This window comes from Ooceraea biroi, chromosome 11, assembly GCF_003672135.1.
Source record: "Ooceraea biroi isolate clonal line C1 chromosome 11, Obir_v5.4, whole genome shotgun sequence".
NCBI classification, from domain to species: domain Eukaryota; kingdom Metazoa; phylum Arthropoda; class Insecta; order Hymenoptera; family Formicidae; genus Ooceraea; species Ooceraea biroi.
In genome coordinates, this window is record NC_039516.1 from 262,436 (window position 1) to 281,516 (window position 19,081).

At 34.1% G+C, this 19,081-nt stretch overlaps 1 protein-coding gene across 1 annotated transcript in view; it reads right to left on the reverse strand.

Annotated features, from left to right (window-relative positions):
- The window catches only part of LOC105280910 (ubiquitin-protein ligase E3B-like), a 61,171-nt gene extending 55,262 nt beyond the window's left edge, over window positions 1-5,909 (reverse strand). The window contains exon 1 of the mRNA XM_026973725.1: window positions 5,302-5,909. The gene's annotated coding sequence lies outside the window, so the exon portion shown is untranslated. The remainder of the gene's footprint in view (window positions 1-5,301) is intronic.
- Between the last annotated feature and the right edge of the window lie 13,172 nt (window positions 5,910-19,081).

The following is a 19,081-nucleotide window of genomic DNA, read 5'->3' on the forward strand; positions in this document are numbered from 1 at the left end:
AGCATTTGGCAATATTATATGGGAATATAAATGATTATTGTCTTTTAATCACGTCAAAGCATTAAATAATTTTTTAACATCTACTATTTCTTCCCATATAATTTTTGACTTTGTGGGAACTGCTCTAACTAAAATATATAATTCGTGATTTGTATTTATTGGATCAGTATTGGTACATAATTTATTCAATGTTTCCTGTAAAGGAAGTGGTAAATGAAATGTTCTATCTTTGACTTTCTGTACCATTTGTCTTTGAGGTATTTTTTTCTTAATAACTGTTTCCATTTTAAGAACAGTTTGAAATGCTTTAGCTCTTTGTACAAGAATTTTTTCAAATGTATTGAGAAATGATATTACTTCAGACACATGATTTGTAATAAGATTATTTAAAATACAATATGCTGGCATTAATCCTTGATAAAATTTTCTTTGGCAATAATCACATATATACTGCGGATTAATTTTTTGTTTTGTTACATGTGCCATTAAATCTCTCCAAACTGGAATGTTTTCCAATTCTGCTTTAACTTTGCTTTAACTACATTAGAAACATTCCTTTTATAGCAAAATCTTTCATATGATACACAAACATATCGCGGTGTGTCCATTGTACGTTTCTTTAAGTCGTTAAACGCCTTCTTATATTTTGAAATGATATCATCATCACTCAGAATTGTATCGCTTTGCTGATGTTTGCATAAATCTGCTTTTTCTTGTGCTAAAGTTACAATTTTATTTAAAGTATCCCAATCGCCACAAATTAATGCTGTATCAAGATGTAACATCTTTTGATATAGATTTCCAAGTTGATAAATTAAACGCTTAATATTTCTTACTTTTGGAAAATGTGGCGATAATAATTGATATAGTATTATCGTTATCTTCGCCAAATATGTTAGAATTTCATAAATAATTTTGATGACAAGACTCGTTGACCAATATTGGCTGAACTTTATTTTAAGTTATATACATCAACGTTTCGACTCACGGTTGTGGTCCTTTTCAAGTAATCTAAATTACAAATACAATAAACAAAGGTAATTATTTAGACAATTAGAACGGAACTTTATAAGAAAACGGTTATTCACTTACTTATGAACTCTGATAAATCAAGACATGACAACTAACCAACGCTGAATGTTAGCACGCAGTCAACGTCAAAATGTACAAATATCAAGTTATTATTTAAGATCACAAAGTAATGTCTATAAGGTGTCAAATAATGTCAAGACATCCGAGTTACTTCCATCAAGAGAGAAAGCTGATAGAAGACTAGCTTCAAACTCGAAAAATAAGATACACTATATGTTATGTATGATGTTGTGATACACATTGGGGAGATTATCTGTGTCTTTCTGTTTATTGATCGAATTGTTGTGCTTCTTTATGTAGAACATCTCCGCCACTTCTCGTTTCTTATTATTTCTCTCCTGATGCAAAATAATCGGATTTGACCAGTCAAAATCGTGATTATTATCTAAACGGTGTTTACTGACCACCGATTGGTCATCCGCGCGTTTTCTAATGTCTACATTATGCTCATTTATTTGGGTTTTCAAATGCCTTTTCGTTTGTTCCACATAACGTGCGTCGCAATCAGAACAATTGATTTTGTAAACTACGTCCGTCTTTCGTGCATCCAACAAACCGTTTTTCCCCCTCCTTATCAAGCAATCTAACTTTTTAGGTACCGTATAACTAACTTTAAAGCCACAACTTGTAAGAATTCTTTTTACGTCATCACTCAAATACTTAATATAAGGAATTGTTATAAATTTTCTGTTAATGTCTGTCTCTCGATAAACATTGCGAGTCTCATTGTGTTTAATTTGTTTAATTCTTTTATCGATCTGTTTGTTGACCACACACAACGGGTAACCATTGCTTAACAGGATGTCAGAGACGACGTCGATGTTAGACGCGTGAAAACGTTCGTTCGACAACAATAGAGCTCTATCCACCAAGCTCGTAATGACACTCATTTTATACTTGTATGGATGATTCGAAAAGAAACTAGTATATCTACCCGAAAACGTGGGCTTCCTAAACCAATTCGTAATCAGACTCACCTTCTCTAATTATCAAAACGTCAAGAAAGTTAATACAATTACATTCTTCCATTTCAAAAGTAAATTTTAATCTTGGGTGATAACTGTTAAAAATACTAACAAAAGTGTATCATTTATTTTTTCTTTTGGTAAAATCATAATAATATCGTCAACGTATCTGTAAAATAAAGTCAAGTTAAACCCCAATAATTCTAAGCAATAGTCTCAAGATCATCCATAACAATATCTGCAAGACTTGGTGACAAAAGTGATCCCATGGGGGTACCGAAAATCTGTTCATAAATCTTATCATCAAAAACAAAACTCGTTGAGTTAAGAATTAACTCTATTACATATATAAACTGGCTCAAACTGAAACTAGTAAATTCCTTGATAAAGATCCATCTCTTTTCATAATAATTGAATTGGAAGAAACATCGCTTTGCAAAGAGTATAATCAATATAACAACTCTGCGTATGGCCCATTTTCATATCTGAAGTCTTTATTATACATTTATAAATATTTTGTATCAGTTTTGGTAAATTTTTCAAAGTACATGTGTATTAACAGTTTCAAGAAATTTTTGGTATCGTTCAATTAAAATTGGATCATTAATTTTACATAAAGTACTACATGACCACGATTTCTTTGCTTGTGCTGGTATTAATAGTAACATATTTACTACTTATCCTTTCATATTCATTGCCAAAGCCTCCGATAAAGTTTCCTTGTAATAAATAGATTCCAAAAAATAATTTTCTGATGATGCAGTGTGTCTAGATATCCCACATAACGCATAAAATTTGTCTTCAATTGCAGAACATTCAGCAACACATGTCAGACATGTTTCAGATTTCTTTTTGAGTGAAACCAAACATTTGTTCATATTGAGTAAATAACTATCTCTAATATGCATACACCAACGCACAATTTTTTCGGCTTCTAAATCTTTTTCGATCTTACCTTTAATATCAAGTTTTTCTGAAATAATTTTAACAAATGTATATAAAGACCCACAAATTTTTATAGAATTTTTTAAGCGAAACTTCTGTTTTCTGTTATAGTGAGTTTCATTCTTTGAAATGTGTATTATATTATATTATATTATATTATATTAAATATGTGTCTTTGATTAATCTATCTGTTTTATATTTATAAAACATGACAAGAAATTGTTTTCTACTAACTACTTCAAATAACATTATTTTTTAATAATATTCGTAGAAAAATTATTATGATTTTTTATAGTACATTTTGCATTTTTTTTTTGCTTTTTTCTCTTATAATATTGTTTGTTATAATACCACTTGTGAGACAATTTTTTTGTCTCTCTCGTTCGCGCTGCACGTTTATAGAATAAGATTCACGCTTTTGTACCCGCCGTTTCATACAATTTTTCTTATATTGATACCGCTGTTTAGCGCGATTGTTTTGTATGTTCTGTTTATAACGATGAAGTTGTCTAGTGCGATTGCTTTTTATATTTTGAACATATTGACGCTGCTTTTTAGCGCGATTATTTTCTATATCCTCTTCATATCGCTGTCGTTTCTTAACACGATTATTTTCTATATTCTCTTCATATCGCTGTCTTTTCTTAGCATGATTTTGTTCTATATCCTCTTCATATCGCTGTCGTTACTTAGCACGATTATTTTCTACATCTTTTTGGTATCGATTGTTACTTCCCGGCCCGTCTCGTTTTTCTTTTGAGGAAATAACGGATATGGCAGGGGCTGGCCGTTATTATCGGAGTTTTACGCTCGATGGATACCCCACGACCTAGGATTGTCTTTCTGGTTGGTCACGTGAAATCGGGAATTCGGTGTGGCGGTGCAGTGAAATTGCGATTATGGTGTAATTACCACTAGTTATTATATTGCGAAGCTCGTTAGTAGTGCGCCCGAGCAAGAAATGTGTTAATGTATCTGAACATATGTCACACGATCCTTCGCGAATTTTCTTATAAAAACCCAATAATTTGGAACACCCGGCGCATTCAAGGTATGGAGGGGCGCAATTTGGGTTTAACAATATACAGTGTCGGCTAACAAAATTAAGATCTGTGAAGTTTAATACGGTATCCGATGCAATACAATCGCTGCAAGAAATAGTTCTATTTTCTTTCAATTCAAAATAATATTCCTGCAAACACCAAGACTCGTAACGGAGGGTATTTACAATCGAACTTCGTTCGAATGGATTCATTGGGGAATTATTACCGATGTGCCCACCGTATACGATCCGGCTGCACGATTTGACCTGACTGGGATTCGTTAGCAGATAGCGGTAAGGGAGTCCTGCTACACTCGTGACATTCGTGAGCTGATCGAGTGACGCTAAGTGCACAATTGCAATTTCCACAGATAACATTGCAAGGAAAGGTGCGAATGCTCAATAAATTATTATAAATGAAATAATAAATCTCGTGTTCTCCACTATTAACTATGCAAAGAGCACACAAATAATTACGATTCAAAATATCGCGGTAAGCGTAAACTTCCCGGCAATAAATACCGCTCAATAGTTGGGTTAAAGGTCGTATTCTAATATAATCCATAACTTATCATCATCATTCTGATTTGTAAATGTCAATACAATGTAGTAAGCAACAACCTTTTAAATTCGTCTTTATTCTATTCGATCCACAAAATATATGTGTTTGAATATTTTCGCTTTTCGACTTCTCAATCTCGTTACTTTTAAACTGTAAAAGTGAAAAAAAAAGGAAACTCAGGGTGAAAGTGACCCTTTTGATACTCGAGACTTTCCAGACCCGCCGGAGGTCATAAACTTTCCAACTCGTAAACCTCCACGACCCTTGAAGAAAAAGGGTCGAACCCTTACGCAGGTACCAATTTTCTGTTAGCTTTCCAACGTTGAAGCAAAACAGTCACTACGAAATATTCGTGTCGAATAAAACTATTTTATAATTTTACCAAATTGAACTAACTATTATTTACTCTTTATTTTAAATATTTAACTTCCTTAACATAATTTAAATCAAAATGATTATTATCAACTTAACTTTAAATCTGTAATCAATGCTATCAAAATAATTTACCTTCATAAAATAATTTTATTAACATTAAAATGCTTTACTTGACTTTCATAACTAAATATAATCAATAATAATATTGTTCGTTAATGGATGTTATTAAGTTTATTCGTTCACTTTCGTAAATACTGGTAATGAAATTGTTAATTAATTTTCAATAATAATTATTGTTAATAATAAAATCATTCACCTACCTTTCTCAGCCACTGGTTGTCCGGTTAGACCCCAGGATTCTCCGGTTGTCAGCAAACAGCTCGTTCGCCTGATGCAATCTTCAGGTGGCTCGTTCCAATACTCACTCGAATAGTTATATTTATACCGCGCACTACTGACTTGTGTAATAATAAATCGAGGGGTTCTAGGTTCTCGTAAATAATCACAAAATTATAATTAAAAATAAGTATAATTGGTAATTCAAACAGTTATGATGAATACACAAATTATAAACGCTATTATTACAATGGTTATAATTGTGGTCTGCTAAAGATACGTGTAAACTAAACTAAATCTGAACTAGAAATTGAAATTCAACTTAATAAGACCCCGGAGGGATGGAAAAAGTTAGGAATAGAAGTTAACGGTACCGCGTCCCGAACACAAGTGTCTGAATCGGCGGAGCATTGCTCCTGCATGGCCTGAGTGTGGAGGGGGGCTGACGTCACAGTCGGTGCCCCTTCCACTCTGATTCTTATTCCTTCTCTCTTCGCTATTACGCTATTACGCAACATATGCTTAACGTTATTTATTGTAAAGTGTATTGATAATATTACGATGCATATCTTACCATTTACGTGTATTACCTGTGACAATATAGTAATTAAAGGTGACCAAATTTGTGGATGATTTATTTATACTATAAAGTTCGAAAATTTGACGGGGACGTCACATCTCTCTGTGATAAATAAATCAAGTTTTATTGCTGTTGTTCCCATTAACTTATTTATCTAACATGTCTTGTTATAACTTTAATAATAAATCATAGCAGCCGCAGTAATTATAGCTTAGGCGTAATTTCGAATGTATTATACATATCATTTTAAGTATTATATTAGATAAAAGGCATATGCGCTTTTTTCCTTTAAATACGAGAAGTACTAAATTATTTTCGACCGTTCTGAGTTATCTTTAAATTAATATTTCGTTCATGTTAAAAATAGAATTGTGGAATTCTTAGACTTTTCAGTAATTATATTCTCTTCAATATTGTTATGAGAACTCCGTAATCGTTTTCAACATAACGAATTCAATATTATAGTTTACAAACTCGAAACTCGGTCAAAATGATTTAGTACTTGCTGTGTAAAGGTCACTTTACCCAATCTATATAATTCACTCGACGAATGAAGGATATAATTTCATTAATGCTATTTATATTTTTTGTACGGTATATTAGATGAATTATTTATTTATTTATTTATTTATAGATGTACTTCTAATATATTTTAAACGTTCTCTTTTTAATAAGCTTTCTGTTCCGAATTCTGTTCTGAATTACATCTGATATACATCGCGTGTAAAATGGCTTTATAATAATTATAATGTTCTCTATGCATTGTCTTTTTCTATTTGTTCTATTCTTTATATCTATCTATCTATCTAACTATGCTTTCTATCTTTTTTCTATTTATCTTTTCTTCCATCCTTTCTTTCTATCTATCCTCTCTACCTATCCTATTCTGTCCACATTATTTGGAAATGCAAAAATTATTTTCTTTAATATTACATCAATTTTTATTATTGCAATATTAGGAAAAGAAATGTTTTGCATTTCCTCCTGATGGAAGAGACCATGATCACCTTCTCGCGGTTTCTGTTGAGTAACAATTTCTTCCTTTACTTTTAATACATATGTATTTGCTATTAACAACGTAAAAAGTATATACTAACAGAATACTTTTTACAAAACAAATAACATTTTAGTTAATTTAAAAGTAATTTGTAAATTACTTTATAAATCTATTTTTCTTTTAACAATAATAAGTATACTTATAATTAATAGTTTTATACTTTTAAATTAATGACGCAACTTTTTTGTGCAAAAGGCGTACATATTGACCAAGAGCTAATATTGGATTTCTATTACTTATTTATTCTATTATTCTATTATTCATTAATTATCATTAATCTTTCTGTTCTCTTCACTCTTTACTTATTATATATATTGTTGTACAGAACATATTTATTATACATTTTATTTGAACGATTATTAATAAAATAAATACGATGAGAGAGAGAGTGAGAAAGAGAGAGAGAGAGATTGAATGACAAGATATGCTAAAGAAGCCTAGACTGATTTTGCGAGCGACGGCGAAGTCTGCTGTCAGCCCGCTATAGCTATATTACGCTTGTCTACTGCCCCGAAGTTGGCCGAAGCGCGGCGCGCTCACGTACACGGTTGCTTGCTTGTATTGTACGTTGCCGCATTTCGCCAGCAATTCTGTCGGTAGTTGTCAAGTCTGTCGGTGGTGTCGCTAGCGGACGGTCGCTGTAACGAGAGCTAGTGAAAAAATAGTTCACTAGCAACTCCAGGATCGCCTTAATCGCCGAATAATTAACCGGTAGTGATTAACAGTGATGAACCGATAGAGGCATTCGTAAATTCTATCGATCAAGTGTGTGAATAAATCCGTGAAAGTGTTGATACGTGGTACAATTTATAAAAGACGTATCCAGAAAATTTCTGATTGATTACTGTGATTGTGCGTAATGTGTATTTCTTTCTTTGAATAATTTTCAGTCGCCGAATGATTTATCGGTAGCGACTAGCAATAATAAATCGATAGATTCGTTTATCACTCAAGTGCGTCAGTAAATCCGAGTGCGCATTGATACGTGATGACAATTTATGACAAAAAAGATTTCTGGCTTATTACTTCGGTGTGGATTTGTAACTGGATTTGTGGATGGAAACGTGAAGTGCGATCTTATCCATGGTGAAATTATTCATCCGTCAAGCTACAATTCGTCAAGTATGAGAACATCGAACATCTGTGCAGGTGAGTGTGCGTGTGCGTGTGTGTGTGGTGTGTGAATGTATCACATGTATGTATTTAGGTATCGTGTGTGCAGTGATCAGCTGAGCGCCCCGCGTAAGCGCCGCGGTAAGTCGCGAGAAGGCGGTCACTATTGCGAGTATCCGCGAATACGTTAGTTCAGTTCGATATATGCTTCTCTTGCGACGATCATTCCGTGAACACGTGTAACGGTCGGATCAGAGGATCGCACCTCCTAGGCGTAGCCGACCTCGAAGTCGCTGTCGCGACACGGACGCGATTATCAAAAATTGGCTCAGAGGCCGAGTACCTCCTAGGTGTTGCCAATAGTGAACGAAGAGATCTGTGTAATCGTTCAATGCGCACATTTATAGTGAGACAAATAAACGTTTATACGAAACAGCAATGTTTATTTTAATCAGTAAACATTGAAACGATACAGAGTGTTGTTTCTGGCAGCATTCGACGCGGCTCAAAAATCCCCGTCGAATGGGCCTTGAATGAACCCTCTAGAACGGTCCGTTCGCGAGATATCGCGTAAAAATCATTTATAAAGAAAATTGCGAATATCTCGGAAACTATGAGAGAAGTAAAGTCAAGACGATTCAACATGATTGCCCTATTCTAAACATATGTTTATATGTTATATGTTATAAACATATGTTTAGAAATATATATTTAGAATATGTCAAAACTTACGACAAAATGTTGCTTGGGTTTTACATGGTTTACAAAATACAGACAATGTTTCGTGTTATGCAAATGCAGCATTACAATGTCTAATGCATTTAAGTCCTATTAGAAAACAATCGGTGAAGTGTAATAAATCAGATGTTTTAAGAATGTTGATGCATCGATATGAAAATGGAATGTGCAATTTGAATACATATGCAGTACGGCAATATTTAGGAGAACCGTTTTCAATAAATGTAAAACGTGATGTGTTTGAGTTTCTTACAATCCTGTTCACTAAATATGATTGTATAAGACAACTGGTAGAGCATCAAGTAACTTCTACTAGTCGATGTAAATCTTGTGATTATACAAAGGAATTTACTTGTAACGATGTAGTTATTTCAATACCTATTAACAATTTGGGAAAAAAAGCTATACTCTTAATGATTTATTAAATGTTACAGTTTCTCATTGGTGTGAATCTGATGGGTCATGCGAACAGTGTACGGGAAATGATATTTTGTTTAAGAACGAATTAACAGTAACGAAAGATATAGTTATTATTCGTTTAGTATTATTTTCATCTCAAGATGATAAAATGGTGAAAGCAATACGTAAATTTAATATATGTACTATTCCTACAACTAAAGTTTTAATAGCTAGACAAACGTATAAGCTTATGAATGCTATATTTCATAGTGGTTTATGTATTGAGGATGGTCATTACACGAGTATATGTAGAGAAGGAATGTCTAGTAATTGGACTGAAGCTGATGATGCACAAATTAAAAAAAGACAATGGCCTAGAGGTGCTAAAGATATTTATATATTATTCTTACAAAAACTTGATAGTACATAAAGTATATATCAGCTCCCGTATATATACAAGGATCGCTTTGCGCCCATATATATACAAGGATACAAGGTCGCTTTGTGCCCATACAGGGTTGGTGAGAGTAAAAGAAGTGTTGCATAGTTGCAAAATTATACTGTAATAAAGTAAGTAACTAATAATTTAGTGCGAAATATCATTTTGCTGATAATAAATGTTATTAATGCCGTTAATAAAACGAAGAAAAAAAGAACTCTATAAAAGTAATGTTATCACAACAAAATTACCTTTTTAAAAAAGGTACAAAAAAGGCGCCAAGTATACGCGCACGAAGAAAAAAAGAACTCTACAAAAGTAATGATATCAAACCATTGCGCCAACTATAAAAATGGGTATTTATGCAAATCAGATAATCTATTATTTTATTATTATGTATACAACATCCTATTCCAATCCAAGAGAGAGAGAGAGAAAGAGAGAGAGAGAGAGAGAGAGAGAGAGAGAGAAAGAGAGAGAGAGAGAGAGAGAGAGAGAGAGAGAGAGAGAGAGAGAGAGAGAGAGAGAACATACACCTACTATTATGCCCAGTTTCTTCATACCTCTTAATAGCTATCTTCCAGATAACTAAAAATTTGTTTTCTTTATTGAAACCTCTGATTACGTATTTAACGGATAGCTATTTTTCATACTACTCACTTTTGACACAAAGTGTCTAGAATGTTATAAATTACCATATTCTGTCAGGTTACAAAGGTGAAGAAATTGGGCCTTAAACGATGAAAGAGAGAAAAGCATTTTTCGTATTACTCGGTCTAGCAGCGCCAAGTTTTTTGCACTAACTAAATATTATTTTTTTTACATTTTGTACTGTAACCTCTTTTATTCTTTTCTATTACGTTTTCTATTCCTTCCATTAGAATTCAAACAAATTAAAATCCAAGTGATAAATGAAAGCTACTACCACTTGGATTGGAAGAGGAAGAGTGACAATAAAAAGATATGTATCACTTTTTATTTTTAAAAAGTAGTACAACAAAAGTTTTTTAAATAGTACAATAATTAATTTTTGTGAAAAAATACTATAATAATATTTAAAGAGAATTAAAACAACGTTTGGATTGGAATAGGATGTTGTATACATAATAATAAAATAATAGATTTTCTGATTTGCATAAATACCCATTTTTATAGTTGGCGCAATGGTTTGATATCATTACTTTTGTAGAGTTCTTTTTTTCTTCGTGCGCGTATACTTGGCGCCTTTTTTGTACCTTTTTTAAAAAGGTAATTTTGTTGTGATAACATTACTTTTATAGAGTTCTTTTTTTCTTCGTTTTATTAACGGCATTAATAACATTTATTATCAGCAAAATGATATTACAACTGTAATATTTTCTTAATCTTGACAACTGTTCTTAAATTAGGTGTTCGAATTGGTGTCCATTAACATTAATACAATGATGTAATCTATTAATAAATGACGAAACAGCATTCTAAATTGTTTCTGAACTAAGTCTATTGCACGTTTCGAGAATTCGATCTTTCATATTTTCTACCGTTGTGGGTGGCTCGCAATACACTGTATTTTTCAATGTACCCCACAAGAAATAATCCATTGGCGTTAGATCTGGTGAACGTGGTGGCCATAAAAATTCCCCATCACGACCTATCCATCGATGTGGAAATTGTCTATGCAATGCTTCCCTTGACACTCGTGCGTAATGTGCAGGACAACCATCATGCATGTACCACATTCCTAAACGAATATTTAATGGTACATTTTCTAATAACGCTGGTAAGATCTCTGTTATAAAAGTTGCGTATTTTTGTCCCGTTAATTGTCCTTCAATAAAGTATGGTCCAATTACTTGATTACCGAGTATGCCACACCATACATTAATGCTCCAGCGTCGTTGGTGATCAATTTCTCTCATCCAGTGAGGATTTTCTGGTGCCCAGTAGTGCATATTTCTTAAATTAACTTGTCTGTGATTGGTAAACGTAGCTTCATCCGTAAATAAAACACGTTGTAAAAAACAATCATTATTTTGCATTTGATGCAGAAACCACTGGCAAAATCGAATACGGTTTTCAAAGTCTGTTCCATGTAATTCTTGGTGAAGTGATAGATGATACGGATGAAACTTGTGAGCGTGAAGAATTCGGAGTATACTTCGTTGACTAATTCCAGACTGTAATGCAGTCTCTCGTGTACCACATGCGGATTGTGCATTATGTTTGCTAAGACAGCAACGGTATTTTCTTCACTGGTAGCAGTTTTCATACGATTACGCTTAGCAACGTTAAAACTACCAGTTTCTCGAAGAGATTGACACAGTCTGTGAAATGTCCATCGAGATGGTTGCTCTCGTTCAGGATATTTTTTAGCATACATAATTTTAGCTCTTGTTACATTTTCACCACACGTACCATAAATCAGAAGCATATCTACCTTTTCAATACTAGTAAATTTCATTTCTGCGATACTATGATACAGATCGACAGTAATCATTCATACTGAATTGAATAACATGGATGAGAATCGCTTACTCGTGTTGATAAACATTATTTATCGTGTGAAGACATTATCCTGAGATTACATCATTGTATTAATGTTGATGGACACCAATTGAAACACCTAATTTAAGAACAGTTGTCAAGATTAGGAAAATATTACAGTTGTAATATTAATGAGCTATTATTAATAACAATAAACTAATAATAAGTTATTTGCCACTGGCATACATATTATTCATTTTATTACATTCAGTATAAGATATTAAATCTTCAACTCCTTGTTACTTTCTGTTTTCTTGAATGTCTCAAAAAATATGATGCAAACAAAAAAATGTTTCAAACAAAAATTGTTTAAATTAATTAGCAGAATAAAATAATATAACAAAAAATTGGGTGTTTCATTTAAAAAAATTAAGTTGACCTTGAAACTTTTTAAACGCCTCCACTTATAAAAAAAACTTACACACTATGTAATGACCCCCTCGAAGTCATGCAACTTTTATATGTAACAATTTTTCGTACAACTTATAATTTACAACATGTACAATAACTCTTTTTCTTCGTCAATCAATATATATCAATTACAAAATAATAAAACAAATAGTTTTATTTATTTGACCATATATTGGCAATAGTTTAATTAAACCCTTACAACGTTTCAACCAGGATTCTGGTCCTTTTCAAGTAATACAATACTTCTCCTGACACCATGTTTTGGTCAATAGTGTGATTCAACGTGTACAATAACTCTTTTTCTTCGCCAATCAATATATATCAATTACAAAATAATTTTATTTTTATTATTTTGTAATTGATATATATTGATTGGCGAAGAAAAAGAGTTATTGTACACGTTGAATCACACTATTGACCAAAACATGGTGTCAGGAGAAGTATTGTATTACTTGAAAAGGACCAGAATCCTGGTTGAAACGTTGTAAGGGTTTAATTAAACTATTGCCAATATATGGTCGAATAAATAAAACTATTTGTTTCATTATTTTGTAATTGATATAATTTACAAGTTTTTCGAGGTGTGCAAGTTAGGTGCCTCACCCTGTATATATTTTTATTATTTTATTACAATTTTTTTTTTATGCATTCTCCTCTTCCTCTTCCTCATATATACATACTAATTATACATACTTATATTATTTCATATCTTAAAATATAAAAATATGTTCTCTTTAACATTATATTTCAACTGTCACTCGTGTTCCGCTCGCGTATTACCACTGGTATTGTTCAATGTTTTTTTTATTACATGCATATCGGACACATGTTGCACGGCAGTATCATTAGCAGCAGATCATGGCAGTTCGAACAATAGTGCCATTCCACGTCGTTATGCATGGCGATTACGTGCTTTTGCACGGCGTACATTTCTCCGGGTTGTCCGTCCGCCAGCGTGATCATGCACGGGGTACACAGGAGTACACTACCACCGGTAGTGTAATAGAAATATATGGCGCACACTTTCGTACGTCCGAGAGCGAGGAGTTGAGCGTTAGGCACTGTCTTCTCGGTATTATCCTCACGGTACTCCCTCGGATCACTGTGGTAAGCGCTTTCGTCCGATACCGCTTCTTCGCTATCTTCATCCAATAAATGTTCGAAATTATTGTCCACTTCCATTTCTATGTTTTTGCACACACACAACTTTGTCTCTCTCACTAAGTAGTATTATTTCATTGTTCCTCATCTACAAATACAATATGTTCATTAGTTAGGCACATACATATTTTACACATGACACTCTTTAAGTGTTTCCTCACCTGAAGAGATGGCGATGAGTGGCATGTTGTGCGCGTTCTGATTGGATTATTCTTCAGAGCATCCTACGAAATAAATAATTATTAAGGTGAAGAACAAGAGCGGCTTCCTCTTGTAATAATTGTTATTTACTATTACCTCTTTCTCGCAGATTTTCGTTTCGTCGCAGAAACTCGCCGATGTGATTCCCCGCGTCTTCCTCTTCATGGTCGAAGCATACTCGCGTTTCCATAATGTTATTGATGATTGCAATCAATCGTCTATCATTGGCACAATGTCCGAGCAGCACTATTACACTCAACATTGTGTTCGTGCACAATCCCGCGAAACATCGAAATACATAATAATTATCTTTATCATTGTCCGATAATTTACACAAATACTCGGATGCCTCTATTCGACCATTCAAGTTACCACCCACGATAAAAAATTTTCGTAACGTTTCGCGAAGCACCATGTCACTGCGGCAACGATTAACAATTAACGAAGGTCTGAACAGTGGAGAGATCGGAGCAAAACTACCTTTTGGAAAGGGTACGCGACATCTTCGCGGACCACGCGATGAGGAGATTATCATGGTACACGTGCCACTTTCGGAAGGGGTACGTGACATCTTCGCGGACCGCGCGATGAGGAGATTATCATGGTACACGTACATTATGCACGTGCATACTTACTCCTCTTATTGTTACTTACGTCTAAAGAGCAGAGAGATTACGTTCCTCTTATTGTTACTTCGCTTATGTCTACAGAGTACAGAGAGAATAAACTAAACCCACACATAGCAACCGGACGTCGGCGCTCGCGTTGTGGAATATTCTCTGCATGCATTTTTTTCACCGCGAACGTGTCATCTTTAATCATCCTTTAACATCCACTTATCTAATTTCATAGCAGCCGGACGTCGGCGCTCGCGTTTTATCACCGCGAAACACGTCGCGACGTGTACAGCGAAGAGGGTATCGGTTACGTCGCGCACGTGGCGCACGTGCATCCTCCCCCTCGCCCCCTCCCGCGGGTTAGGTCAGCAACAAACTGTCACGATCCCTGCGGGTTGGGTTCGCGAAAACCCCCTTGGTTAGGTTAGGTGAGCAAAACTGTCACGGTCCTCCTCCCCCCCTCCCACATTAGGTCCGCGAAAACCTCCTCCCGCGTGTTGGACCAGCAAATACTGTCACGTGTGGGTTAGGTCAGCAGTTCTCCCCCCTCCCGCAACCCCCACGCCGTGCGACGTCGTGCCCCCTCCCCCCGCTGACTCAGCCCCCCCAGGTCCCTGGGTTAGAATCAGCCCCCCTAACCTACTTATAGGCATACAAATACTTTGTCTAATACTTTTCCGGATTGTGTCAAAGAATATTGAGCAGTATATGAATGCGTTATTTTATTTAAATCGCCTAAGAAAAGTTCAACTGTTTTTTCACCCGTATGTATGTACGTTCTTGAGACATATTACTCACCTCTCTTAAGCTAGCCGGACCAAATCAGCAAAATCGAATGCAACCTAATGGATTATTTAATACCTATTTTGAACTATTTTGTACCACTAAAAACAATTTTGTACCCCGTGCCATTTTAGAAAAAATCGTGGCGCTGCTGACTTAATATAAAGCTAGCAGGACCAAAAGAAAAACACTTAGTAGAATCGAATGCGACCTAGTGGATTATTTAGTACCCATTTTGTACTATTTTGTACCACCAAAAACAATTTTGTATCCCATGCCAGTTTAGAAAAAATCGTGGCGCTGCTAACTTAATATAAAGCTAGCAGAACCAAAAAAATAAAATAAAATAAAACAAGGCAGAGTAAAAGTACAGAAAAGGGGATCCCCCTTCAATAACCTTGACCTTGACATATGTTGTCAAGGTCACCCTCCTGAGTGACCTTCAAGAGGTTTTAGCCGTCGCTCATTGTTTATTAAAAAGTTATTAACAAAAAAGTTTAATGATTTCGCACGAATTTTTAGCTGTCCACGTGAAGCAAGAACATGATATTGACATATCTTACAAAGGTCACTTTTCCGAATAACCCGCACTAGGTTTTAGTCGTCGATCGTTGTTTATGAAAAAGTTATTAACAAAAGAAGTTTCGAAAATATAGTAGGTATTTTGAATATTGAAAGATATAAACGACGAATATGTATATGAACGAAGAAAGGAAAGTCATTTAAAGCAGTGAATTGTTAATATATAGAATAGTTTCTTTTAATATAAGTACAAAGTATTCTTCACTTTAACCAAAAGCACAAACAGTTAAATACAAAGTATTGTCTGCTTTAACCTAACCTAACCTAACCTAACCTAACCTTAGCGGGGAAGGAGCGAAGCGTATGTGTTCTGGGCTCCAGTTTCGGCAAATAGAACCGGATTAGGTTAGGTTAGGTTGAATTTCTGCAAATTTATCCTATTAATAATAATATTGCTGAATACAGTATATGAATCTGAAATATTTATTATTTTTCTTTCTCTTTGTTCTTCTTTTGTTAATAACTTCTTAACAAAGAACGAGCGACGGGTAAAACCTTGTGCGTGCTACTCGGGGAAGTGACCTTTGTAATATATGTCAAATTCAAGTCCTTACTTCGTGTGAAAAGTAGGACATCTATACAAAACCACTAAACTTATTTTGTTAATAACTTTTTAACGAACAACGAGCGACGGCTAAAACCTCTTGAAGGTCACTCAGGAGGGTGGCCTTGACAACATATGTCAAGGTCAAGGTCATTGGAGGGGAGTCCCCTTTTCTGAATTTTTACCCAAGGTAGATACAATTAGGATTGAATCTGTACTAATTTGTACCATCCAAAAAAATTTAATATATTCATCCTTTCTGCTTTAAACAACTCCCAATTGAATTCATCTCTATTAAATTTAAGAATAAAGTACTCTTTTTTTAAGAGTACATTTGCCCTTGCAGTGCTCCAAAATAGGTGGTTTTTCCGGAATTGTTTTTTCTTAAACTATAAACCTAATCGATATTTCATTTATATAGGCTTGTTATATGAACATTGTACTACATTTATGAATTTTTTAAAAGACATTTATTGAAACACGCGCCCGTAAAAGTATTTGTCGCAAGCAGCCTCAGAACACTTTTCTTTTGATGGTGACCATCCTAACTCGTCTTCAAGTGGTCTGAAACAAAAAATTCAAAGTGACATATAATCTTCACACATGTGGCTATCATATGAACTAGAATAAAGCGAAAAGAAAAATTAGAAGTTAAAAAACTAGCGTTCCGAAAAATAAAGATCGAGTTTTCGACAAAAATTGGCCATATTTTTTACAATAACAAAAAAGTACAAACTGTAATAAAATAATCCTATTTCAGACGAGAAAGAGACTTGTGTTTTATATTCCCTGCAAATTTGAAGTCAATCGGACTATCCGTTTTCAAGATATCATGGTCGCCAGGTGAAAAAATGTTGTTTTGAGAAAAACGCGTTTAAAGATTTAAGTACAGTGAACTATAAAATTTTAAATACTTACAACTGTTTGATGCTAATCAGCTATTCCAGGGCCATATAATAAGCCTTCCTCTTCTTCATAAAAAGCTTGTAATGCCGCTTCTTTTTCTTTTTGTGCCAATCGAGCTTCCTTGGTCGCTTGAGCGGACGCTCTCTCAGCTGTGGTCAACCGCTGGCTGTTGCGATGCTCGGCAAATAATTTTGCTTGCCAATAATTTTGCGATACAATTGTGATACCCATTGTTTTAAGGATAGAATTAAAGCCTTCGAAGCAAAGATCGAGAGAGCTAAACACAACTGAATTCACCGGTCGCTCTTGAATTCTTACACACAGAAATACACATATATACACAAATACAGATAGGATGGTATAGCATTATACTATCCTGTTTACATCTTATCATGTTTACAGACCTTTTTAAACCGATCTAACCTGATCCAGTATAGTTTTGAAAAGAAGGGTCCGTCCTACGCGCTACCTGCCTCGCTACTTGCGTCTGTGTCACATAACGGTCGCTAACTTTCAAAATTGTTCGAGTTTTGACTTAATATTTTAAGGATACATTCTTAAGACCTCTATCTTTTAAAATATGTAAAAAACAAAAAATCGATTTTTTTGACCCAACAAGGGCAAATGTACCCTTAATTAGCAGAATCAGATACTTATATACTTGATACTGACTCGTGTGACATCCTGTGATGTTTGATAACCTTAAAAATGTTATTTTTGCTTATTTAACGTATTTATGAATTAATCGCTAGAATCACGAAATAAATTACCAACATATTGCTAATATTATAACTTACCATTGACACTTACCGTCAACCACAGTATGTCATAAGTTCGTTACCAACAGACATATATTCACATAAGATAGGTTACCGGCAATTACATATTCCCTACTTAACCAATTACCGACCTTCGTTTAAATACTAACTATTATATCAAACATCTTACTATTTTATTTTATCAATCATTATTAATGTTGCTAATCAATAGTTAAGAAGGAAAAAGGAAAAATCCAAAAAAACACATAAACAAGTAAAACCAATACAATATACTAACATTTAGAATCATAGTTATTACCTAAGTTACGTAGTAGCCTTTTATGAACGGGAATAGATACACATATATATATATATATATATATATATATATATATAAAAGAATGAATAAACCATAAAAACATGCATAAAAATTGGAAAACCACTAAAAAGCCATTGTAGCGCGTTATGATACATTAATTACAATAATTTTCGGATATTTCATAACATTAGCTATTAGACACACTATATATACAGGGTGTTTCACACAAGGGTAAAAACCTTTCGCTCCCAGGTAGATAACGTCAGATCGAATTAAAATGTCCTAAACCATTTTGCGATCTGCGCAATAGTTAACGAGTTATTAAGTATTAAAAATCGCGGTATTAGTCCGGCCTACCGGCGAATCAGTGCGCGCGAGCCAGAGCGGGGCGGGGTAGGCGGGAATAATAGGATGAGCCGCTCGCGCGAGTCGCGGCGCGACGCGATATTGGGTATCGGATTACAGCAGCAAGCGAGACAACGCGTGGAAAATAATTGTTACATATTTCTTTTTGTGATGTACACGCAAGTTTTATTTATTAATATTAATAATGTTAATTAATATGGTTATTAATTAATATTATTAATATTAATAAATAAAACTTGTGTGTACATCACAAAAAGAAATACGTAA